Source organism: Carassius carassius, chromosome 18, assembly GCF_963082965.1.
Source record: "Carassius carassius chromosome 18, fCarCar2.1, whole genome shotgun sequence".
NCBI lineage: Eukaryota > Metazoa > Chordata > Actinopteri > Cypriniformes > Cyprinidae > Carassius > Carassius carassius.
This window is the reverse complement of record NC_081772.1, coordinates 29,899,204-29,924,466: the sequence shown is the minus strand read 5'-3', so window position 1 is coordinate 29,924,466 and position 25,263 is coordinate 29,899,204. Positions and strand designations below refer to the sequence as shown.

The window sequence follows — 25,263 nt, the reverse complement described above, 5'->3', positions numbered from 1 at the left end:
ACTATTTATATTTATATACACTACACTTTTTATCCAACACACATACTTAGCGTACACGTAAATCTTTTGCACATAATATACATGTACATACATGGAACACACTATACTACTTATATTTATATTTATATACACATACACTTATTTATCCAAACACACATACTTAGCGTACAGTTACAATTTTTCCACATAATATACATGTACATACATAAATGCTCTTTTTAATATACCTGCCATACATTGTCAATTTGTATATTGTCAATCCTTACCCACCTATTTGTATTTTTTTGTATTTTTTATTCCTTATTGTGTTTTTTGTTCTGTCGCTGTTATGTTGCACTGCGGAGCTCTGTCACGAAAACAAATTCCTCGTATGTGTGAACATACCTGGCAATAAAGCTCATTCTGATTCTGATTCTGAAGGGAGATGCACTGATCCCCGGTAGCAGGAAGGAACATCGTTCTAGTACAGAGTCAGCAGACGAGATGGACCATAGTGATAGCAAGCTGAGGCCTACAAAAAGAAGACTGACCTTCGCCCAAACAGGGACTTGAATTAAGCAGGCCACCTTCTGCCATGTTGTGTGTAACACTGCTGCCTGACCTACATGCAACCTAGCAAGCGGAGATTGTAAGATAGCCCTGGAAGCGGCTAAAACAGCAGTCCCACTGAGGAGAAATCAGGCTGCCATGTCTCATCCTATGTAATGGGGTTTTTCAGTACTGGCCCTGGGGACCGACAGCACTGCACAAATGGGAGGTCTTTCTTATTCTACTCACTCAGTGAGCACTCTTTCCTAAAGGGCTGACCATCAGAATCATGTGTGCCGAACAAGGGAGATGCACTGATCCCCGGGAGAAGGAAGGAACATCGCTCTAATACAGAGTCAGCAGAAGAGATGGACCCATAGTGATAGCAAGCTGAGGTCTCCAAAAAGTAGACTGACCTTCGCCCAATCAGGGACTTGAATTAAGCAGACCACCTTCTGCCCTGTTGTGTGTCACATTGCTGCCTGACCTACTTGCAACCTAGCAAGCCGAGATTGTAAGCTAGCCCTGGAAGCGGGTAAAACAGCAGTCCCACTGAGGAGAAATCAGGCTGCCATTTCTCATCCTATGTAATGGGGTTTTTCAGTGCTGGGCCTGGGGACCGACAGCACTGCACAATTCAGAGGTCTGTCTTATTCTACTCACTCTGTGAGCGCGCTTTCCTAACGAGCTGACCATCAGAATCAGGTGTGCCAAACAAGGGAGGTGCACTGATACCCTGGAGCAGGAAGGAACACCGCTCCGGTACAGATTCAGAAGAAGAGATGGACCGTAGTGATAGCAAGGTGACTCCGCCAAAAGCAGACAGACCTTCACCCTAACAGGGTGGATCCTCAAATTAAAAGTCTGATGCTCTACCGACCGAGCTATCCAGGCTCTTGTGGAGCACTGGCTTCTCACCTTTTATAAAGCAGCAGTTTTACAACAAGCTGCCCAGAAGAGACGCAGGTGTCACGAGGATGAAAGCTAGAAGCAGTTATGGCACAGAGAGCGAAGGACCATAGATGGCACAATTACCGTCACAGAAAGCTAAAGCAATACTGCAAATCCTTCCGGAAATGGGAAGAGTTCGAACCTGCGCAGGGAGACCCCAATGGATTTCAAGTCCATCGTCTTAACCTCTCGGCCACGACTACGCCTAATGTTAGAAAGCAATCCCCCTTGTCTGATGGCGCCCTGCACAGGCCAAGCTTCAGAAACAAAATCACGCAGAACGATGAGGTGGTAAAAAATGTTCAACCTTCCCGTATACTCAACGGCAGAGGGTTGCCGTTACCCAGATTCGAACCGGGGTTGCTGCAGCCACAACGCAGAGTACAAACCACTATACGATCACGGCGTGCCACTGGCTCACCCAAGACAATCCCTGGAGCCCGGATAGAAGAAGCAACAGCGGCGTGTTTGTCTATCGAAGAGGGACTGGACATTTCGCAAATAAGTGCGAGGACCGTGAAAAATGCATGGATGCCTTGCCTCATGGCCTTCAGCAAACAGCGTAGTCAGCAGGATTCGAACCTGCGCGGGGAGACCCCAATGGATTTCTAATCCATCACCTTAACCACTCGGCCACGACTACGGGAGTAGACCAATTTCTGCTCAGTTTGTGTTCAACACTGCTGCCTGACCTACTTGCAACCAACCCAGCTCAGTCAGCAAGCGGAGATTGCAAGCTAGCCCTGCAAGCGGGTATAACAGCGATCCCACTGAGGAGAAATCAGGCTGCCATGTCTCATCCTATGTAATGGGGTTTTTCAGTACTGGCCCTGGGGACCGACAGCACTGCACAATTGGGAAGTCTGTCTAGAGTTTGAATACACCTTCTGGTGCTACTTGGACACGTCATCAGTGAAAAACCCGAGGTCATAGGGTGTTTCGGGTCTTTAATCTTCATACACCCTCACCCGGGCGACCCAGCCGGGGGTGATCAGTCCCCGGCTTGTGTCCAAGTGGCATGTTGCTCCACGGATCCCCCCTACGGATCTACAGCCACCGAGAAGCCCTTTCTGCGGCCTCTAAGATGTTTGCGGTGGCTTTTTTCAATTACAGTCCTTTCACTCCAAGGAGTTTGAGGGTTCGCAGCAGTGAGTGGCCAGCGAAGCCTCGGCACCCGACCTCGACTGGCTCGCAGCGAGTTTTCCAGCCATTGTTCCGGCACTTCGAGCTGAGCCCTGCGTAGTTAGCCCTCTTGCGCTCGTGGGCCTCTTCAATATGGTCTTCCCAGGGGACAGTTAGTTCCAGGATAACCACTTGCTTGGTAGACTCAGATGTTAGCACCATGTCTGGGCGGAGAGAAGTGGCTGTGATGTTGCCTGGGAACTTAAGCTGCCTTCCAAGGTCAACCTGAAGCTGCCAATCACGAGCAGTGGAGAGGAGCCCCCCCGTAGAGCTAGGCCGGTGGAATTGTTCCTTCTGCCCAGCTCTAATGAAGGTGATTGTCTGTTTGGGGGCTACCTGGGTCTTGCTGAACTGGATCGCTGTGCAGATGGAGTCCGCCAAAGCCTTTAGCACCTGGTCGTGGCGCCAGCGGTACCGCCCTTCCCCTAGCGCTCTTTAAAATCTTATGTCTTATTCTACTCACTCTGTGAGCACTCTTTCCTAAAGGGCTGACCATCAGAATCAGGTTTGCCGAACAAGGGAGACGCACTGATCCCCGGGAGCAGGAAGGAACATCGCTCTAGTACAGAGTCAGCAGAAGAGATGGACCGTAGTGATAGCAAGCTGAGGCCTACAAAAAGAAGACTGACCTTCGCCCAAACAGGGACTTGAATTAAGTAGACCACCTTCTGCCATGTTGTGTGTAACACTGCTGCCTGACCTACTTGCAACCTAGCAAGCCGAGATTGTAAGCTAGCCCTTGAAGTGGCTAAAACAGCAGTCCCACTGAGGAGAAATCAGGCTGCCATGTCTCATCCTTTGTAATGGGGTTTTTCAGTACTGGCCCTGGGGACCGACAGCACTGCACAAATGGGAGGTCTTTCTTATTCTACTCACTCCGTGAGCACTCTTTCCTAAAGGGCTGACCATCAGAATCATGTGTGCCGAACAAGGGAGATGCACTGATCCCCGGGAGAAGGAAGGAACATCGCTCTAATACAGAGTCAGCAGAAGAGATGGACCCGTAGTGATAGCAAGCTGAGCCCTCCAAAAAGTAGACTGACCTTCGCCCAAACAGGGACTTGAATTAAGCAGACTACCTTCTGCCCTGTTGTGTGTCACATTGCTGCCTGACCTACTTGCAACCTAGCAAGCCGAGATTGTAAGCTAGCACTGGAAGCGGGTAAAACAGCAGTCCCATTGAGGAGAAATCAGGCTGCCATGTCTCATCCTATGTAATGGGGTTTTTCAGTACTGGCCCTGGGGACCGACAGCACTGCACAATTGGGAAGTCTGTCTTAATCTACTCACTCTGTGAGCACTCTTTCCTAAAGGGATGACCATCAGAATCAGGTTTGCCGAACAAGGGAGATGCACTGATCCCCGGGAGCAGGAAGGAACATCGCTCTAGTACAGAGTCAGCAGAAGAGATGGACCGTAGTGATAGCAAGCTGAGGCCTACAAAAAGAAGACTGACCTTCGCCCAAACAGGGACTTGAATTAAGCAGACCACCTTCTGCCATGTTGTGTGTAACACTGCTGCCTGACCTACTTGCAAGCTAGCAAGCGGAGATTGTAAGCTAGCCCTGGATGCAGCTAAAACAGCAGTCCCACTGAGGAGAAATCAGGCTGCCATGTCTCATCCTATGTAATGGGGTTTTTCAGTACTGGCCCTGGGGACCGACAGCACTGCACAAATGGGAGGTCTTTCTTATTCTACTCACTCCGTGAGCACTCTTTCCTAAAGGGCTGACCATCAGAATCATGTGTGCCGAACAAGGGAGATGCACTGATCCCCGGGAGAAGGAAAGAACATCGCTCTAATACAGAGTCAGCAGAAGAGATGGACCCGTAGTGATAGCAAGCTGAGCCCTCCAAAAAGTAGACTGACCTTCGCCCAAACAGGGACTTGAATTAAGCAGACTACCTTCTGCCCTGTTGTGTGTCACATTGCTGCCTGACCTACTTGCAACCTAGCAAGCCGAGATTGCAAGCTAGCCCTGTAAGCGGGTAAAACAGCAGTCCCACTGAGGAGAAATCAGGCTGCCATGTCTCATCCTATGTAATGACGTTTTTCAGTGCTGGGCCTGGGGACCGACAGCACTGCACAATTCGGAGGTCTGTCTTATTCTACTCACTCTGTGAGCGCGCTTTCCTAACGAGCTGACCATCAGAATCAGGTGTGCCAAACAAGGGAGGTGCACTGATACCCTGGAGCAGGAAGGAACACCGCTCCGGTACAGATTCAGAAGAAGAGATGGACCGTAGTGATAGCAAGGTGACTCCGCCAAAAGCAGACAGATCTTCACCCGAACAGCGACTTGAACCCTGGACCCTCAGATTAAAAGTCTGATGCTCTACCGACTGAGCTATCCGGGCTCTTGTGGAGAACTGGCTTCTCACCTTTTATAAAGCAGCAGTTTTACAACAAGCTGCCCAGAAGAGACGCAGGTGTCACGAGGATGAAAGCTAGAAGCAGTTATGGCACAGAGAGCGAAGGACAATAGAAGGCACAATTACGTCACAGAAATCTAAAGCAATACTGCAAATCCCTCCCGTAGTCGGCAGAGTTCGAACCTGCGTGGGGAGACCCCAATGGATTTCAAGTCCATCGCCTTAACCTCTCGGCCACGACTACGGCTAATGTTAAAAAGCAAGCACACTTGTCTGGTGGCGCCCTGCACAGGCCAAGCTTCAGAAACAAAATCACGCAGAAAGATGAGGTGGTAAAAAATTTTCAACCTTCCCGTATAATCAACGGCAAAGGGTTGCCGTGACCCGGATTCGAACCGGGGTTGCTGCGGCCACAACGCAGAGTACTAACCACTATACGATCACGGCGTGCCACTGGCTCACCCAAGACAGCCCCTGGAGCCCGGATACAAGAAGCAGCAGCGGCGTGTTTGTCCATCGAAGAGAGACTGGACATTTCGCAAATAAGTGCGAGGACCGTGAAAAACGCATGAATGCTTTGCCTCATGGCCTTCAGCGTAGTCGGCAGGATTCAAACCTGCGCGGGGAAACCCCAATGGATTTCTAGTCCATCGCCTTAACCACTCAGCCACGACTATGGTAGTAAACCAATTTCTGCTCAGTTTGTGTCCAACACTGCTGTCTGACCTACTTGCAACCAACCCAGCTCAGTCAGCAAGCGGAGATTGCAAGCTAGCCCTGCAAGCGGGTAAATCAGCGGTCCCACTGAGGAGAAATCAGGCTGCCATGTCTCATCCTATGTAATGGGGTTTTTCAGTACTGGCCCTGGGGACCGACAGCACTGCACAATTGGGAAGTCTGTCTTATTCTCCTCACTCCGTGAGCACTCTTTCCTAAAGGGCTGACCATCAGAATCATGTGTGCCGAACAAGGACGATGCACTGACCCCCTGGAGAAGGAAGGAACATCGCTCTAAGAGAAATCAGGCTGCCATGTCTCATCCTATGTAATGACGTTTTTCAGTGCTGGGCCTGGGGACCGACAGCACTGCACAATTCGGAGGTCTGTCTTATTCTACTCACTCTTTGAGCGCTCTTTCCTAACGAGCTGACCATCAGAATCAGGTGTGCCAAACAAGGGAGGTGCACTGATACCCTGGAGCAGGAAGGAACACCGCTCCGGTACAGATTCAGAAGAAGAGATGGACCGTAGTGATAGCAAGGTGACTCCGCCAAAAGCAGACAGACCTTCACCCAAACAGGGACTTGAACCCTGGACCCTCAGATTAAAAGTCTGATGCTCTACCGACTGAGCTATCCAGGCTCTTGTGGAGAACTGGCTTCTCACCTTTTATAAAGCAGCAGTTTTACAACAAGCTGCCCAGAAGAGACGCAGGTGTCACGAGGATGAAAGCTAGAAGCAGTTATGGCACAGAGAGCGAAGGACAATAGAAGGCACAATTACCGTCACAGAAATCTAAAGCAATACTGCAAATCCCTCCCGTAGTCGGCAGAGTTCGAACCTGCGTGGGGAGACCCCAATGGATTTCAAGTCCATCGCCTTAACCTCTCGGCCACGACTACGGCTAAAGTTAAAAAGCAAGCACCCTTGTCTGGTGGCGCCCTGCACAGGCCAAGCTTCAGAAACAAAATCACGCAGAAAGATGAGGTGGTAAAAAATTTTCAACCTTCCCGTATAATCAACGGCAAAGGGTTGCCGTGACCCGGATTCGAACCAGATTGCTGCGGCCACAACGCAGAGTACTAACCACTGTACGATCACGGCGTGCCACTGGCTCACCCAAGACAGCCCCTGGAGCCCGGATACAAGAAGCAGCAGCGGCGTGTTTGTCCATCGAAGAGAGACTGGACATTTCGCAAATAAGTGCGATGACCGTGAAAAATGCATGGATGCTTTGCCTCATGGCCTTCAGCGTAGTCGGCAGGATTCAAACCTGCGCGGGGAAACCCCAATGGATTTCTAGTCCATCGCCTTAACCACTCAGCCACGACTATGGTAGTAAACCAATTTCTGCTCAGTTTGTGTCCAACACTGCTGTCTGACCTACTTGCAACCAACCCAGCTCAGTCAGCAAGCGGAGATTGTAAGCTAGCCCTTGAAGTGGCTAAAACAGCAGTCCCACTGAGGAGAAATCAGGCTGCCATGTCTCATCCTATGTAATGGGGTTTTTCAGTACTGGCCCTGGGGACCGACAGCACTGCACAAATGGGAGGTCTGTCTTATTCTACTCACTCCGTGAGCACTCTTTCCTAAAGGGCTGACCATCAGGATCATGTGTGCCGAACAAGGAAGATGCACTGACCCCCTGGAGAAGGAAGGAACATCGCTCTAAGAGAAATCAGGCTGCCATGTCTCATCCTATGTAATGACGTTTTTCAGTGCTGGGCCTGGGGACCGACAGCACTGCACAATTCGGAGGTCTGTCTTATTCTACTCACTCTGTGAGCGCGCTTTCCTAATGAGCTGACCATCAGAATCAGGTGTGCCAAACAAGGGAGGTGCACTGATACCCTGGAGCAGGAAGGAACACCGCTCCGGTACAGATTCAGAAGAAGAGATGGACCGTAGTGATAGCAAGGTGACTCCGCCAAAAGCAGACAGACCTTCACCCTAACAGGGACTTGAACCCTGGACCCTCAGATTAAAAGTCTGATGCTCTACCGACTGAGCTATCCGGGCTCTTGTGGAGAACTGGCTTCTCACCTTTTATAAAGCAGAAGTTTTACAACAAGCTGCCCAGAAGAGACGCAGGTGTCACGAGGATGAAAGCTAGAAGCAGTTATGGCACAGAGAGCGAAGGACAATAGAAGGCACAATTACCGTCACAGAAATCTAAAGCAATACTGCAAATCCCTCCCGTAGTCGGCAGAGTTCGAACCTGCGTGGGGAGACCCCACTGGATTTCAAGTCCATCGCCTTAACCTCTCGGCCACAACTACGGCTAATGTTAAACAGCAAGCACCCTTGTCTGGTGGCGCCCTGCACAGGCCAAGCTTCAGAAACAAAATCACGCAGAAAGATGAGGTGGTAAAAAATGTTCAACCTTCCCGTATAATCAACGGCAAAGGGTTGCCGTGACCCGGATTCGAACCGGGGTTGCTGCGGCCACAACGCAGAGTACTAACCACTATACGATCACGGCGTGCCACTGGCTCACCCAAGACAGCCCCTGGAGCCCGGATACAAGAAGCAGCAGCGGCGTGTTTGTCTATCGAAGAGAGACTGGACATTTCGCAAATAAGTGCGAGGACCGTGAAAAATGCATGGATGCTTTGCCTCATGGCCTTCAGCGTAGTCGGCAGGATTCAAACCTGCGTGGGGAAACCCCAATGGATTTCTAGTCCATCGCCTTAACCACTCAGCCACGACTATGGTAGTAAACCAATTTCTGCTCAGTTTGTGTCCAACACTGCTGTCTGACCTACTTGCAACCAACCCAGCTCAGTCAGCAAGCGGAGATTGCAAGCTAGCCCTGCAAGCGGGTAAAACAGCGGTCCCACTGAGGAGAAATCAGGCTGCCATGTCTCATCCTATGTAATGACGTTTTTCAGTGCTGGGCTTGGGGACCGACAGCACTGCACAATTCGGAGGTCTGTCTTATTCTACTCACTCCGTGAGCACTCTTTCCTAACGAGCTGACCATCAGAATCAGGTGTGCCAAACAAGGGAGGTGCACTGATACCCTGGAGCAGGAAGGAACACCGCTCCGGTACAGATTCAGAAGAAGAGATGGACCGTAGTGATAGCAAGGTGACTCCGCCAAAAGCAGACAGACCTTCACCCAAACAGGGACTTGAACCCTGGACCCTCAGATTAAAAGTCTGATGCTCTACCGACTGAGCTATCCGGGCTCTTGTGGAGAACTGGCTTCTCACCTTTTATAAAGCAGCAGTTTTACAACAAGCTGCCCAGAAGAGATGCAGGTGTCACGAGGATGAAAGCTAGAAGCAGTTATGGCACAGAGAGCGAAGGACAATAGAAGGCACAATTACATCACAGAAATCTAAAGCAATACTGCAAATCCCTCCCGTAGTCGGCAGAGTTCGAACCTGCGTGGGGAGACCCCAATGGATTTCTAGTCCATCGCCTTAACCACTCAGCCACGACTATGGTAGTAAACCAATTTCTGCTCAGTTTGTGTCCAACACTGCTGTCTGACCTACTTGCAACCAACCCAGCTCAGTCAGCAAGCGGAGATTGCAAGCTAGCCCTGCAACCGGGTAAAACAGCGGTCCCACTGAGGAGAAATCAGGCTGCCATGTCTCATCCTATGTAATGGGGTTTTTCAGTACTGGCCCTGGGGACCGACAGCACTGCACAATTGGGAAATCTGTCTTATTCTACTCACTCTGTGAGCACTCTTTCCTAAAGGGCTGACGATCAGAATCAGGTGTGCCGAACAAGGGAGATGCACTGATCCCCGGGAGCAGGAAGGAACATCGCTCTAGTACAGAGTCAGCAGAAGAGATGGACCGTAGTGATAGCAAGCTGAGGCCTACAAAAAGAAGACTGACCTTCGCCCAAACAGGGACTTGAATTAAGCAGACCACCTTCTGCCATGTTGTGTGTAACACTGCTGCCTGACCTACTTGCAACCTAGCAAGCCGAGATTGTAAGCTAGCCCTTGAAGTGGCTAAAACAGCAGTCCCACTGAGGAGAAATCAGGCTGCCATGTCTCATCCTATGTAATGGGCTTTTTCAAAACTGGCCCTGGGGACCGACAGCACTGCACAAATGGGAGGTCTGTCTTATTCTACTCACTCCGTGAGCACTCTTTCCTAAAGGGCTGACCATCAGAATCATGTGTGCCTAACAAGGAAGATGCACTGACCCCCTGGAGAAGGAAGGAACATCACTCTAAGAGAAATCAGGCTGCCATGTCTCATCCTATGTAATGACGTTTTTCAGTGCTGGGCCTGGGGAACCGACAGCACTGCACAATTCGGAGGTCTGTCTTATTCTACTCACTCTGTGAGCGCGCTTTCCTAACGAGCTGACCATCAGAATCAGGTGTGCCAAACAAGGGAGGTGCACTGATACCCTGGAGCAGGAAGGAACACCGCTCCGGTACAGATTCAGAAGAAGAGATGGACCGTAGTGATAGCAAGGTGACTCCGCCAAAATCAGACAGACCTTCACCCGAACAGGGACTTGAACCCTGGACCCTCAGATTAAAAGTCTGATGCTCTACCGACTAAGCTATCCGGGCTCTTGTGGAGAACTGGCTTCTCACCTTTTATAAAGCAGCAGTTTTACAACAAGCTGCCCAGAAGAGACGCAGGTGTCACGAGGATGAAAGCTAGAAGCAGTTATGGCACAGAGAGCGAAGGACAATAGAAGGCACAATTACGTCACAGAAATCTAAAGCAATACTGCAAATCCCTCCCGTAGTCGGCAGAGTTCGAACCTGCGTGGGGAGATCCCAATGGATTTCAAGTCCATCGCCTTAACCTCTCGGCCACGACTACGGCTAATGTTAAAAAGCAAGCGCCCTTGTCTGGTGGCGCCCTGCACAGGCCAAGTTTCAGAAACAAAATCACGCAGAAAGATGAGGTGGTAAAAAATTGAAACCTTCCCGTATACTCAACGGCAAAGGGTTGCCGTGACGCGGATTTGAACCGGGGTTGCTGCAGCCACAACGCAGAGTACTAACCACTATACGATCACGGCGTGCCACTGGCTCAACCAAGACAACCCCTGGAGCCCGGATACAAGAAGCAGCAGCGGCGTGTTTGTCCATCGAAGAGGGACTGGACATTTCGCAAATAAGTGCGAGGACCGTGAAAAATGCATGGATGCTTTGCCTCATGGCCTTCAGCAAAAAGCGTAGTTGGCAGGATTCCTGCGCGGGGAGACCCCAATGGATTTCTATTCCATCGCCTTAACCACTCGGCCACGACTACGGGAGTGGACCAGTTTCTGCTCAGTTTGTGTCCAACACTGCTGCCTGACCTACTTGCAACCAACCCAGCTCAGTCAGCAAGCGGAGAATGCAAGCTAGCCCTGCAAGCGGGTAAAACAGCGGACCCACTGAGGAGAAATCAGGCTGCCATGTCTCATCCTATGTAATGGGGTTTTTCAGTACTGGCCCTGGGGACCGACAGCACTGCACAATTGGGAAGTCTGTCTTATTCTACTCACTCTGTGAGCACTCTTTCCTAAAGGGATGACCATCAGAATCAGGTTTGCCGAACAAGGGAGATGCACTGATCCCCGGGAGCAGGAAGGAACATCGCTCTAGTACAGAGTCAGCAGAAGAGATGGACCGTAGTGATAGCAAGCTGAGGCCTACAAAAAAAAAACTGACCTTCGCCCAAACAGGGACTTGAATTAAGCGGACCACCTTCTGCCATGTGGTGTGTAACACTGCTGCCTGATCTCCTTGCAACCTAGCAAGCCGAGATTTTAAGCTAGCCCGGGAAGCGGCTAAAACAGCAGTCCCACTGAGGAGAAATCAGGCTGCCATGTCTCATCCTTTGTAATGGGGTTTTTCAGTACTGGCCCTGGGGACCGACAGCACTGCACAATTGGGAAGTCTGTCTTATTCTACTCTCTCTGTGAGCACTCTTTCCTAAAGGGATGATCATCAGAATCAGGTGTGCCGAACAAGGGAGATGCACTGATCCCCGGGAGCAGGAAGGAACATCGCTCTAGTACAGAGTCAGCAGAAGAGATGGACCGTAGTGATAGCAAGCTGAGGCCTACAAAAAGAAGACTGACCTTCGCCTAAACAGGGACTTGAATTAAGCAGACCACCTTCTGCCATGTTGTGTGTAACACTGCTGCCTGACCTACTTGCAACCTAGCAAGCAGAGATTGTAAGCTAGCCCTGGATGCAGCTAAAACAGCAGTCCCACTGAGGAGAAATCAGGCTGCCATGTCTCATCCTATGTAATGGGGTTTTTCAGTACTGGCCCTGGGGACCGACAGCACTGCACAAATGGGAGGTCTTTCTTATTCTACTCACTCCGTGAGCACTCTTTCCTAAAGGGCTGACCATCAGAATCATGTGTGCCGAACAAGGGAGATGCACTGATCCCCGGGAGAAGGAAGGAACATCGCTCTAATACAGAGTCAGCAGAAGAGATGGACCCGTAGTGATAGCAAGCTGAGCCCTCCAAAAAGTAGACTGACCTTCGCCCAAACAGGGACTTGAATTAAGCAGACTACCTTCTGCCCTGTTGTGTGTCACATTGCTGCCTGACCTACTTGCAACCTAGCAAGCCGAGATTGTAAGCTAGCACTGGAAGCGGGTAAAACAGCAGTCCCACTGAGGAGAAATCAGGCTGCCATGTCTCATCCTATGTAATGGGGTTTTTCAGTACTGGCCCTGGGGACCGACAGCACTGCACAATTGGGAAGTCCGTCTTATTCTACGTACTCTGTGAGCACTCTTTCCTAAAGGGCTGATCATCAGAATCAGGTGTGCCGAACAAGGGAGATGCACTGATCCCCGGGAGCAGGAAGGAACATCGCTCTAGTACAGAGTCAGCAGAAGAGATGGACCGCAGTGATAGCAAGCTGAGGCCTACAAAAAGAAGACTGACCTTTGCCCAAACAGGGACTTGAATTAAGCAGACCACCTTCTGCCATGTTGTGTGTAACACTGCTGCCTGACCTACTTGCAACCTAGCAAGCGGAGATTGTAAGCTAGCCCTGGAAGCAGCTAAAACAGCAGTCCCACTGAGGAGAAATCAGGCTGCCATGTCTAATCCTATGTAATGGGTTTTTTCAGTACTGGCCCTGGGGACCGACAGCACTGCACAATTGGGAGGTCTTTCTTATTCTACTCACTCCGTGAGCACTCTTTCCTAAAGGGCTGACCATCAGAATCAGGTGTGCCGAACAAGGGAGATGCACTGATCCCCGGGAGAAGGAAGGAACATCGCTCTAATACAGTGTCAGCAGAAGAGATGGACCCGTAGTGATAGCAAGCTGAGCCCTACAAAAAGTAGACTGACCTTCGCCCAAACAGGGACTTGAATTAAGCAGACTACCTTCTGCCCTGTTGTGTGTCACATTGCTGCCTGACCTACTTGCAACCTAGCAAGCGGAGATTGCAAGCTAGCCCTGTAAGCGGGTAAAACAGCAGTCCCACTGAGGAGAAATCAGGCTGCCATGTCTCATCCTATGTAATGGGGTTTTTCAGTGATGGGCCTGGGGACCGACAGCACTGCACAATTCGGAGGTCTGTCTTATTCTACTCACTCTGTGAGCCCGCTTTCCTAACGAGCTGACCATCAGAATCAGGTGTGCCAAACAAGGGAGATGCACTGATACCCTGGAGCAGGAAGGAACACCGCTCCAGTACAGATTCAGAAGAAGAGATGGACCGTAGTGATAGCAAAGTTGACTCCGCCAAAAGCAGACAGACCTTCGCCCGAACAGGGACTTGAACCCTGGACCCTCAGATTAAAAGTCTGATGCTCTACCGACTGAGCCATCCGGGGTCTTATGGAGCAGTGGCTTCTCCCCTTTTATAAAGCAGCAGTTTTAGAACAAGCTGCCTAGAAGAGACGCAGGTGTCACGAGGATGAAAGCTAGAAGCAGTTATGGCACAGAGAGCGAAGGACCATAGAAGGCACAATTACCGTCACAGAAAGCTAAAGCAATACTGCAAATCCCTCCCGTAGTCGGCAGAGTTTGAACCTGCGCGGGGAGACCCCACTGGATTTCAAGTCCATCACCTTAACCTCTCGGCCACGACAACGCCTAATGTTAGATAGCAAGCGCCCTTGTCTGGTGGCGCCCTGCAAAGGCCAAGCTTCAGAAACAAAATCACGCAGAAAGATGAGGTGGTAAAAAATTTTCAACCTTCCCGTATACTCAACGGCAAAGGGTTGCCGTGACCCGGATTCAAACCGGGGTTGCTGCGGCCACAACGCAGAGTACTAACCACTATACAATCACGGCGTGCCACTGGCTCACCCAAGACAACCCCTGGAGCCCGGATACAAGAAGGAGCAGCGGCGTGTTTGTCCATCGAAGAGGGACTGGACATTTCGCAAATAAGTGCGAGGACTGTGAAAAATGCATGGATGCTTTGCCTCATGGCCTTCAGCAAACAGCGTAGTCGGCAGGATTCGAACCTGCGCGGGGAGACCGCAATGGATTTCTAGTCCATCGCCTTAACCACTCGGCCACGACTACGGGAGTGGACCATATTCTGCTCAGTTTGTGTCCAACACTGCTGCCTGGCCTACTTGCAACCAACCCAGCTCAGTCAGCAAGCGGAGATTGTAAGCTAGCCCTGGAAGCGGCTAAAACAGCAGTCCCACTGAGGAGAAATCAGGCTGCCATGTCTCATCCTATGTAATGGCGTTTTTCAGTGCTGGGCCTGGGGACCGACAGCACTGCACAATTCGGAGGTCTGTCTTATTCTACTCACTCTGTGAGCGCGCTTTCCTAACGAGCTGACCATCAGAATCATGTGTGCCGAACAAGGGAGATGCACTGATCCCCGGGAGAAGGAAGGAACATCGCTCTAATACAGAGTCACCAGAAGAGATGGACCCGTAGTGATAGCAAACTGAGCCCTCCAAAAAGTAGACTGACCTTCGCCCAAACAGGGACTTGAATTAAGCAGACTACCTTCTGCCCTGTTGTGTGTCACATTGCTGCCTGACCTACTTGCAACCTAGCAAGCCGAGATTGTAAGCTAGCACTGGAAGCGGGTAAAACAGCAGTCCCACTGAGGAGAAATCAGGCTGCCATGTCTCATCCTATGTAATGGGGTTTTTCAGTACTGGCCCTGGGGACCGACAGCACTGCACAATTGGGAAGTCCGTCTTATTCTACGTACTCTGTGAGCACTCTTTCCTAAAGGGCTGATCATCAGAATCAGGTGTGCCGAACAAGGGAGATGCACTGATCCCCGGGAGCAGGAAGGAACATCGCTCTAGTACAGAGTCAGCAGAAGAGATGGACCGTAGTGATAGCAAGCTGAGGCCTACAAAAAGAAGACTGACCTTTGCCCAAACAGGGACTTGAATTAAGCAGACAACCTTCTGCCATGTTGTGTGTAACACTGCTGCCTGACCTACTTGCAACCTAGCAAGCCGAGATTGTAAGCTAGCCCTGGAAGCAGCTAAAACAGCAGTCCCACTGAGGAGAAATCAGGCTGCCATGTCTAATCCTATGTAATGGAGTTTTTCAGTACTGGCCCTGGGGACCGACAGCACTGCACAAATGGGAGGTCTTTCTTATTCTACTCACTCCGTGAGCACTCTTTCCTAAAGGGCTGACCATCGGAATCATGTGTGCCGAACAAGGGAGATGCACTGATCCCCGGGAGAAGGAAGGAACATCGCTCTAATACAGAGTCAGCAGAAGAGATGGACCCGTAGTGTTAGCAAGCTGAGCCCTCCAAAAAGTAGACTGACCTTCGCCCAAACAGGGACTTGAATTAAGCAGACTACCTTCTGCCCTGTTGTGTCACATTGCTGCCTGACCTACTTGCAACCAAGCAAGCGGAGATTGCAAGCTAGCCCTTTAAGCGGGTAAAACAGCAGTCCCACTGAGGAGAAATCAAGCTGCCATGTCTAATCCTATGTAATGGGGTTTTTCAGTACTGGCCCTGGGGACCTACAGCACTGCACAAATGGGAGGTCTTTCTTATTCTACTCACTCCGTGAGCACTCTTTCCTAAAGGGCTGACCATCAGAATCATGTGTGCCGAACAAGGGAGATGCACTGATCCCCGGGAGAAGGAAGGAACATCGCTCTAATACAGAGTCAGCAGAAGAGATGGACCCGTATTGATAGCAAGCTGAGCCCTCCAAAAAGTAGACTGACCTTCGCCCAAACAGGGACTTGAATTAAGCAGACTACCTTCTGCCCTTTTGTGTGTCACATTGCTGCTTGACCTACTTGCAACCTAGCAAGCCGAGATTGTAAGCTAGCACTGGAAGCGGGTAAAACTTCAGTCCCACTGAGGAGAAATCAGGCTGCCATGTCTCATCCTATGTAATGGGGGTTTTCAGTGCTGGGCCTGGGGACCGACAGCACTGCACACTCTGTGAGCCCGCTTTCCTAACGAGCTGACCATCAGAATCAGGTGTGCCAAACGAGGGAGGTGCACTGATACCCTGGAGCAGGAAGGAACACCGCTCCAGTACAGATTCAGAAGAAGAGATGGACCGTAGTGATAGCAAGGTGACTCCGCCAAAAGCAGACAGACCTTCGCCCGAACAGGGACTTGAACCCTGGACCCTCAGATTAAAAGTCTGATGCTCTACCGACTGAGCCATCCGGGGTCTTATGGAGCAGTGGCTTCTCCCCTTTTATAAAGCAGCAGTTTTACAACAAGCTGCCTAGAAGAGACGCAGGTGTCACGAGGATGAAAGCTAGAAGCAGTTATGGCACAGAGAGCGAAGGACCATAGAAGGCACAATTACCGTCACAGAAAGCTAAAGCAATACTGCAAATCCCTCCCGTAGTCGGCAGAGTTCGAACCTGCGCAGGGAGACCCCAATGGATTTCAAGTCCATCACCTTAACTTTTTTTTTTTTTTTTTTTTTTTTTATTAAGAAATTTCAATCAATAAAATACAATAGATTAAACACAATCAACAGAAAATACAGAACATTGTCTTTACACATCCCTACATTACACATCTTTCCTTTACATAGATAATTTAAAAATCTCCTTCACTTCCTGGCAGCTTCCACATTAAATCATTTAAAACACAATAAACTTTTGGGGTAAAAACATCATAAAAAGAGTCTAACATATTTACACCTTTAAAGTACACATACAGTCTTTCAGTATATAATTCTGTTTTTCTTTTAAACATCCTCCAAACATCCAACACAATTTTTTCCTTTTTAGCCACAGTTCTTCTGTCCCATATTGCACTTTTCATTAGCATTACACACAGATTAATGAAACTTTTGTTTTGAAACTTTTTTTCCCAACCAAACATCACAACTCTGTTCCATTCCATTCCATTTTCATCCCACTCCAGTCACATCTTTAATTAAACATTTACATTTCCTTAAAAAGTCCTCTAGCTCTCTACAATGTAAAAACATATGTAAAATCCCCTCTTCCTCTTCCTGGCACACTTTACACAGAGCATTTTCTTCCATTCCTATTTTATTTAAAATAACATCAGTAAAAACCACTTTATGCCTTATAAAATACTCCAAACATTCCAATTTTGTTTCCACACATTTCCCCGTCATGTTTCTCCATATACACTCTTTTTTTAAATCTTTGAATTTCTGCACCCAGTAACCATTTGCAATCGGCTCTTTAAAAACATCATCTCTAAAAGCACAATAAATCATTTTCACAGTACATTCCTTAAAATCATACAGTTTTCCCCCTAATTTCACATGAATACATTTCTCTTTTGGCTCTCCTTCCATACTTTCTATTCTTTTTATCCACTCTTTAGGTATTGCATTCTTAATGATTTCATATTTATTTTTTATTACTTGTTCACTGTAATCCTCTTTTGCCTCCTCCATTGCATCTACAATAAATTGTGTTGGTAAAAACCCTTCTTTAAATTCATACAAAACATCTCTCACTCTTGTTATCCCCACTTCCATCCATTTCTTTAAACAAATTCCTTTGTCTTGTTTTAAAATGTTTTGGTTTAAAAACAGAGGTTGATTTAAAATGTTTTCTCTCCCATGTGGATCATACTCAAGTCTATCTAAAAATTTTCCCCAGACACTAAACATTTCCCTATAAAACTCTGGTAAGCACTCTGTCATCCAATTCTTTGTTTTCATCCATAAAATCCCATCCCCCATGTTAAAATCCCCACATTTGTTTAAAAAATATTCCATTGTCTTTTTCCATGCAGTTTTGTGACCATCATCTAGATATTTTTTTACTATTTTAATTCTTAAGCTATTTTTTCTCTGTTCAACATCAATTAATCCCATCCCTCCTTTCCCTATTTCTCCTATTAATGTACTATATGCAATTTTTGACGGTTTACTATTCCATAAAAAATCTAAAAAACATTTTTTCAACCTTGTCTCCACCCACATTGGCATAGCAGTCACATATAAAACATACCACAACTTTGACACCATTAACACATTTAAAATTAAAACCTTCCCTTTTAAACTTAATGTCCTCAATTTCCAAAAATTTAACCTTCTTTCAATACCTCCTACTATTTCTTCCCACATTTTTTCTTTTACATTCCTTTCTTCTTTTCCCATTAGAACACCTAAAATCCTTATTTCTTTTGTTTCTTTAAAATGAAAATACTCTGTTAAAACAGTCACTCCTCCAAATCTCATATATATAGTTTTTTCTTCATTTATCTTACCTCCTGATCCCCTACAAAACATCTGTACTACTTCCATTACTTTATTAACACTCTCTATATCTTTAACTATTATTATCGTATCATCTGCATATTGAAATATTTTTTCATTTCCCCCACTTCCTTCAATGTTTATCCCTCTTATGTCTTCGTCTATTTTAATAGCTAATTCCAATGGTTCTGCAACTAAAGAATATAAAAGCGCTGATAATGGACATCCTTGTCTTATTGATCTAGTAATTTTAAAACATTCAGTTAAAAAACCATTACACTGTATTCTTGTTATTGCTCCCCTATATAAAATTTTAATCCACTTGATAAAATTTTCCCCAAACCCGTACCTCCTTAAAAATCAAAATAAATATTCATGCTCCACTCTATCAAAAGCCTTTTCGAAATCCAAACTAATAACATATCCTTTTTTGTTTTTTTCTTTCATATATCTTATTCTATCTATTATACTTAAAGTTGTGTCCGCTATATCTTTCCCTTTAACTCCATACACTTGATTTGTTTCAATTATGGTTGGCATTACCTCTTTCAATCTGTTGGCTAAAACTTTTGTTAAAATTTTCAGATCTGTATTCAACATTGTAATTGGTCTATAATTTTTTAAGTCTACTTTATCTCCTTTTCTTTTATATATCAACTTTAATAATCCCATCCCCATTCTCTTCTTCTCTTATCTCTTCATCACACTCTTTTTTGTCTACTTCTCCTACTGTTGTTTTTATTTGCTTAAGTAACTCCAATTTCTCTTCTTCCTTCAACCCCTCAGTACTAAACAGGTTCTCATAATATGCTTTTACTTCTTTTAATATTTCCTCATTTGTTTCCACCACTACACCATTTTTTCCTCTTATTTCTTTAATCATTCCAGCTTTCCCTCGTATTTTTTCTAGATCAAAGAAAAATTTTGTACATTTTTCTCCCTCCACAGTATATTTAGCTTTACTTCTTAGTCTTGCTCCTTCATATTTTTTCTCTTCCATTTCTTTCAATATTCCCTCCAATTCTTTTATTTTTTGTATATCTTTCCCATTCTCATTTAATTCCTTTTCCAATTTTTCTCTTATTTCTCTCTCCTTCTTCCTCTTACATATCTGTATTAATTTGCAATACTTTATTGTGATTTTTTTAACTAAATATTTAACATTTTCCCACCATATCCTTTTATCTTCACTGTACATTTCATTCTCCTTTTCTTTTTCAATAATTTCTTTAATACTTAAAACATACTCCTCATTCTTCAAAACCTCTACATTTAACACCCATACACCCGGCCCTCTTTTCACTGAACTCCAGTCTACTTGCAAAAAAATTGGTTTATGGTCACTTAAGCTTGATTCTTCATATTTAATGTTACCGATATATCCTTCAATGTTCCTTGTACACAAAATAAAATCAATCCTTGTCTTACACATAAAATTCCCTACTAATTGCCTCCTTGAATATTCTTTCTTTTTTTCATTTCTTTCTCTCCATACATCAATCATATTATTTTCTTCCATTAATAGTTTCAGTTCTTTTCTTCCTTTATCATTTTTAAAAACCATTCCCTCACCCATTTCTAATTTACTGAAAACGGTATTAAAATCACCCATCATAATAACTTCTTTATGCTTTTTAAAAAAATCTCTTAATACATTAAAATATTCCTTCTTTTCATTCTCTACAGTCGGTGCATGAATATTAACTACAATAACTTTTTTCTCCTCATACTCCATTTCAACCGCAATACATTTCCCATCTACGTCATTATATATTGTTTTACATGATACCCCACAGTTTTCTTTTATTAAAATCGCAACTCCTCTTCCAAGCCTCCCATCACCATTGTTATATAAAATCTCTCCGCTCCACCTTTTCCTTATTTCAGTCATGTACTCTTCCCTCCAGTTAGTTTCTTGTAATAAAATCACATCCTCTCCTTTACACATTTCTTTCACCTTTTCAAATTTACCCATGTCCATCAATCCCCTTGCATTAAAAGTAACACAACTTAAAACCATTAAAATAAATAAAAATAAATACATAAAAACCATTATTTTCCATCTTCTCCCTCCAGCCCTCTTAACACTTCATATCTGTTTACACTTTTTACTCGGCCCCTTGTCATTAACTTCTTTCTTGCATTTTCCACATTTGGTTTTACCTTTAATGTTCTTCTTCTACTTTGTCCTCTCTCCCCTCTGTCTTTTCCCATGTTGTCCATCCTTGTTTCTTCTTCACTGTCCATTTCTTTGTTTTGATCATACATTCCCTGTCCATCCCTCTCCACATTATCCAAAAGATTTTTAAAACTGTCCGATATTTCCATTTCTGTCCATTGGGTATTCTGTTCTGCTGTTTGTTCCTCATCCATATCATTCTTTTTTCCTCCTTCTTCTTCCTCTTGGTTGCCTGTTCCTCCTTCTGTTTCCTTTTGTGATAATCCTTCATCCCCTTGTCCTTCATCAATATCTCCTTCCTCTTCAGTGTTTCCTTCATGCACCTGTCCGTCCACCCGATGCTCCAGACCTCCTTCCTCTCCCTCCATCCAACACTCACACTTGTTTAAAATCTTTTGACACTCCGGGCATCTGACCACATTGCAATCCCTTGCGAAATGTCCCCTTTCCTCGCACTTGTGACACTTAAATTCAGGGCATTTTTTGAGCAGATGATCCGGGCTCATGCACAGCTTACAGGTCTTCACCTGGTGGCTGTGCATCACCCTAAAGTACTGCGGCCCTTCTGCTGTTTCCAGCTTTGTGCTGTAGGGCAATGATGCCACCTCCTTGGGGAATCTCACTTTTAAAAACCTTGTTCCATCCTCTATTTCAGTGCCCGGGTAGCATCTTCTTTTTAATTTTGAAATAGGATTAACTCCCCATCCCTCCAATTTTCTAAAAATGTCTTTATCATCAAGGTAGACGGGCAGGTTCATGAAGGAAACAACATAATCTCTATTTTGCAGTTTCTTTATCTCACAGTTAACTCCTTTAATTAACAATCCCTCAGTCAGTTCATCACATGTTTCTTCTTTCTCCATTGTCAGTTCATATTCCTTTCCTTGTCTTGGCCTTAGTGCTAAAATTTTACCATATCCACATTTTTCCGTCACCGCTTTAATAATATCCACAGCTCTCACCTCATTTACGTTCTCGACATTCACAATCACAGTTGCCTCCTTTAAGTATTTCCTTTCACCAAATTTATCTCTTGCATCTTGTTTTTTACCGTGTCCTGCTCGTTGTCGATACTCCACTCCAGGGTCATTTGCCATGCATGTCTCTCCAGCCAGTCCAGGGTCATTTGCCATACGTGTCTCTCCAAGCAGTCCAGTGTCGTTTGCCATACGTGTCTCTCCAGCCAGTCCAGTTTCGTTTGCCATACGTGTCTCTCCAGCCATTCCAGTGTCGTTTGCCATGCGTGTCTCTCCAGCCAGTCCAGTGTCGTTTGCCAATAATCCGTCCATTGTACAAAAATCAAACAAAAAATTAACCACCCTCCAGCCAGCAAGATGCTGCTGTTAGGTGGTTTAAAACTGAAAAAACACAAAAAATAAACTAAAGTCCAAAAACAACTCACAAAACGAACACTGACAGAAAAATCAAAATGGAGGAGAGCCTTCCTCTCCCAACTGCAGCCAACACTTCCTGTAGCTCTCTAGCGCCCTCAGGTTGGTATGGCCGTAAGCCCCAGAAGAGACGCAGGTGTCACGAGGATGAAAGCTAGAAGCAGTTATGGCACAGAGAGCGAAGGACAATAGAAGGCACAATTACGTCACAGAAATATAAAGCAATACTGCAAATCCCTCCCGTAGTCGGCAGAGTTCGAACCTGCGTGGGGAGACCCCAATGGATTTCAAGTCCATCGCCTTAACCTCTCGGCCACGACTACGCCTAATGTTAGATAGCAAGCGCCCTTGTCTGGTGGCGCCCTGCAAAGGCCAAGCTTCAGAAACAAAATCACGCAGAAAGATGAGGTGGTAAAAAATTTTCAACCTTCCCGTATACTCAACGGCAAAGGGTTGCCGTGACCCGGATTCAAACCGGGGTTGCTGCGGCCACAACGCACAGTACTAATCACTATACAATCACGGCGTGCCACTGGCTCACCCAAGACATCCCTTGGAGCCCGGATACAAGAAGGAGCAGCGGCGTGTTTGTCCATCGAAGAGGGACTGGACATTTCGCAAATAAGTGCGAGGACTGTTAAAAATGCATGGATGCTTTGCCTCATGGCCTTCAGCAAACAGCGTAGTCGGCAGGATTCGAACCTGCGCGGGGAGACCGCAATGGATTTCTAGTCCATCGCTTTAACCACTCGGCCACGACAACGGGAGTAGACCAATTTCTGCTCAGTTTGTATCCAACACTGCTGCCTGGCCTACTTGCAACCAACCCAGCTCAGTCAGCAAGCGGAGATTGCAAGCTAGCCCTGCAAGCGGGTAAAACAGCGGTCCCACTGAGGAGAAATCAGGCTGCCATGTCTCATCCTATGTAATGGGGTTTTTCAGGACTGGCCCTGGGGACCGACAGCACTGCACAATTGGGAAGTCTGTCTTATTCTACTCACTCTGTGAGCACTCTTTCCTAAAGGGCTGACCATCAGAATCAGGTTTGCCGAACAAGGGAGATGCACTGATCCCCGGGAGCAGGAAGGAACATCGCTCTAGTACAGAGTCAGCAGAAGAGATGGACCGTAGTGATAGCAAGCTGAGGCCTACAAAAAGAAGACTGACCTTCGCCCAAACAGGGACTTGAATTAAGCAGACAACCTTCTGCCATGTTGTCTGTAACACTGCTGCCTGACCTACTTGCAACCTAGCAAGCCGAGATTGTAAGCTAGCCCTGGAAGCGGCTAAAACAGCAGTCCCACTGAGGAGAAATCAGGCTGCCATGTCTCATCCTATGTAATGGCGTTTTTCAGTGCTGGGCCTGGGGACCGACAGCACTGCACAATTCGGAGGTCTGTCTTATTCTACTCACTCTGTGAGCGCGCTTTCCTAACGAGCTGACCATCAGAATCATGTGTGCCGAACAAGGGAGATGCACTGATCCCCGGGAGAAGGAAGGAACATCGCTCTAATACAGAGTCAGCAGAAGAGATGGACCCGTAGTGATAGCAAACTGAGCCCTCCAAAAAGTAGACTGACCTTCGCCCAAACAGGGACTTGAATTAAGCAGACTACCTTCTGCCCTGTTGTGTGTCACATTGCTGCCTGACCTACTTGCAACCTAGCAAGCCGAGATTGCAAGCTAGCACTGGAAGCGGGTAAAACAGCAGTCCCACTGAGGAGAAATCAGGCTGCCATGTCTCATCCTATGTAATGGGGTTTTTCAGTACTGGCCCTGGGGACCAACAGCACTGCACAATTGGGAAGTCCGTCTTATTCTACGTACTCTGTGAGCACTCTTTCCTAAAGGGCTGATCATCAGAATCAGGTGTGCCGAACAAGGGAGATGCACTGATCCCCGGGAGCAGGAAGGAACATCGCTCTAGTACAGAGTCAGCAGAAGAGATGGACCGTAGTGATAGCAAGCTGAGGCCTACAAAAAGAAGACTGACCTTTGCCCAAACAGGGACTTGAATTAAGCAGACAACCTTCTGCCATGTTGTGTGTAACACTGCTGCCTGACCTACTTGCAACCTAGCAAGCCGAGATTGTAAGCTAGCCCTGGAAGCAGCTAAAACAGCAGTCCCACTGAGGAGAAATCAGGCTGCCATGTCTAATCCTATGTAATGGAGTTTTTCAGTACTGGCCCTGGGGACCGACAGCACTGCACAAATGGGAGGTTTTTCTTATTCTACTCACTCCGTGAGCACTCTTTCCTAAAGGGCTGACCATCAGAATCATGTGTGCCGAACAAGGGAGATGCACTGATCCCCGGGAGAAGGAAGGAACATCGCTCTAATACAGAGTCAGCAGAAGAGATGGACCCGTAGTGTTAGAAAGTCGAGCCCTCCAAAAAGTAGACTGACCTTCGCCCAAACAGGGACTTGAATTAAGCCGACTACCTTCTGCCCTGTTGTGTCACATTGCAGCCTGACCTACTTGCAACCAAGCAAGCGGAGATTGCAAGCTAGCCCTGTAAGCGGGTAAAACAGCAGTCCCACTGAGGAGAAATCAGGCTGCCATGTCTCATCCTATGTAATGGGGTTTTTCAGTGATGGGCCTGCGGACCGACAGCACTGCACAATTCGGAGGTCTGTCTTATTCTACTCACTCTGTGAGCCCGCTTTCCTAACAAGCTGACCATCAGAATCAGGTGTGCCAAACAAGGGAGGTGCACTGATACCCTGGAGCAGGAAGGAACACCGCTCCAGTACAGATTCAGAAGAAGAGATGGACCGTAGTGATAGCAAGGTGACTCCGCCAAAAGCAGACTGACCTTAGCCCGAACAGGGACTTGAACCCTGGACCCTCAGATTAAAAGTCTGATGCTCTACCGACTGAGCTATCCGGTCTCTTGTGGAGCACTGTCTTCTCACCTTTTATAAAGCAGCAGTTTTACAACAAGCTGCCTAGAAGAGACCCAGGTGTCACGAGGATGAAAGCTAGAAGCAGTTATGGCACAGAGAGCGAAGGACCATAGAAGGCACAATTACCGTCACAGAAAGCTAAAGCAGTACTACAAATCCCTCCCGTAGTCGGCAGAGTTCGAACCTGCGCGGGGAGACCCCAATGGATTTCAAGTCCATCACCTTTACATCTCGGCCACGACTACGCCTAATGTTAGAAAGCAAGCGCCCTTGTCTGGTGGCGCCCTGCACAGGCCAAGCTTCAGAAACAAAATCACGCAGAAAGATGAGGTGGTAAAAAATTTTCAACCTTCCCGTATACTCAACGGCAAATGGTTGCCGTGACCCAGATTCGAACGAGGGTTGCT

General features: G+C 47.1%; 16 non-coding genes across 16 annotated transcripts; all 16 read right to left on the bottom strand.

Annotated features, from left to right (window-relative positions):
* Positions 1–2,040: 2,040 nt before the first annotated feature.
* On the bottom strand, positions 2,041–2,122 carry trnas-aga (transfer RNA serine (anticodon AGA)). Its single transcript has one exon. It is a non-coding gene; the product is annotated as a tRNA-Ser (tRNA).
* Positions 2,123–5,196: 3,074 nt separating this feature from the next.
* On the bottom strand, positions 5,197–5,278 carry trnas-uga (transfer RNA serine (anticodon UGA)). The gene has a single exon. It is a non-coding gene; the product is annotated as a tRNA-Ser (tRNA).
* A 131-nt stretch (positions 5,279–5,409) lies between these two features.
* Positions 5,410–5,481, bottom strand: trnah-gug (transfer RNA histidin (anticodon GUG)). The gene has a single exon. It is a non-coding gene; the product is annotated as a tRNA-His (tRNA).
* A 148-nt stretch (positions 5,482–5,629) lies between these two features.
* Positions 5,630–5,711, bottom strand: trnas-aga (transfer RNA serine (anticodon AGA)). The gene has a single exon. It is a non-coding gene; the product is annotated as a tRNA-Ser (tRNA).
* A 612-nt stretch (positions 5,712–6,323) lies between these two features.
* trnak-uuu (transfer RNA lysine (anticodon UUU)) lies at positions 6,324–6,396 on the bottom strand. Its single transcript has one exon. It is a non-coding gene; the product is annotated as a tRNA-Lys (tRNA).
* A 178-nt stretch (positions 6,397–6,574) lies between these two features.
* Positions 6,575–6,656, bottom strand: trnas-uga (transfer RNA serine (anticodon UGA)). The gene has a single exon. It is a non-coding gene; the product is annotated as a tRNA-Ser (tRNA).
* A 350-nt stretch (positions 6,657–7,006) lies between these two features.
* Positions 7,007–7,088, bottom strand: trnas-aga (transfer RNA serine (anticodon AGA)). The gene has a single exon. It is a non-coding gene; the product is annotated as a tRNA-Ser (tRNA).
* Positions 7,089–7,700: 612 nt separating this feature from the next.
* Positions 7,701–7,773, bottom strand: trnak-uuu (transfer RNA lysine (anticodon UUU)). The gene has a single exon. It is a non-coding gene; the product is annotated as a tRNA-Lys (tRNA).
* A 391-nt stretch (positions 7,774–8,164) lies between these two features.
* Positions 8,165–8,236, bottom strand: trnah-gug (transfer RNA histidin (anticodon GUG)). The gene has a single exon. It is a non-coding gene; the product is annotated as a tRNA-His (tRNA).
* A 636-nt stretch (positions 8,237–8,872) lies between these two features.
* On the bottom strand, positions 8,873–8,945 carry trnak-uuu (transfer RNA lysine (anticodon UUU)). Its single transcript has one exon. It is a non-coding gene; the product is annotated as a tRNA-Lys (tRNA).
* A 1,285-nt stretch (positions 8,946–10,230) lies between these two features.
* trnak-uuu (transfer RNA lysine (anticodon UUU)) lies at positions 10,231–10,303 on the bottom strand. The gene has a single exon. It is a non-coding gene; the product is annotated as a tRNA-Lys (tRNA).
* A 3,168-nt stretch (positions 10,304–13,471) lies between these two features.
* Positions 13,472–13,544, bottom strand: trnak-uuu (transfer RNA lysine (anticodon UUU)). Its single transcript has one exon. It is a non-coding gene; the product is annotated as a tRNA-Lys (tRNA).
* Positions 13,545–14,162: 618 nt separating this feature from the next.
* trnas-aga (transfer RNA serine (anticodon AGA)) lies at positions 14,163–14,244 on the bottom strand. Its single transcript has one exon. It is a non-coding gene; the product is annotated as a tRNA-Ser (tRNA).
* A 2,032-nt stretch (positions 14,245–16,276) lies between these two features.
* trnak-uuu (transfer RNA lysine (anticodon UUU)) lies at positions 16,277–16,349 on the bottom strand. The gene has a single exon. It is a non-coding gene; the product is annotated as a tRNA-Lys (tRNA).
* Positions 16,350–22,188: 5,839 nt separating this feature from the next.
* trnas-uga (transfer RNA serine (anticodon UGA)) lies at positions 22,189–22,270 on the bottom strand. Its single transcript has one exon. It is a non-coding gene; the product is annotated as a tRNA-Ser (tRNA).
* A 2,498-nt stretch (positions 22,271–24,768) lies between these two features.
* trnak-uuu (transfer RNA lysine (anticodon UUU)) lies at positions 24,769–24,841 on the bottom strand. The gene has a single exon. It is a non-coding gene; the product is annotated as a tRNA-Lys (tRNA).
* Between the last annotated feature and the right edge of the window lie 422 nt (positions 24,842–25,263).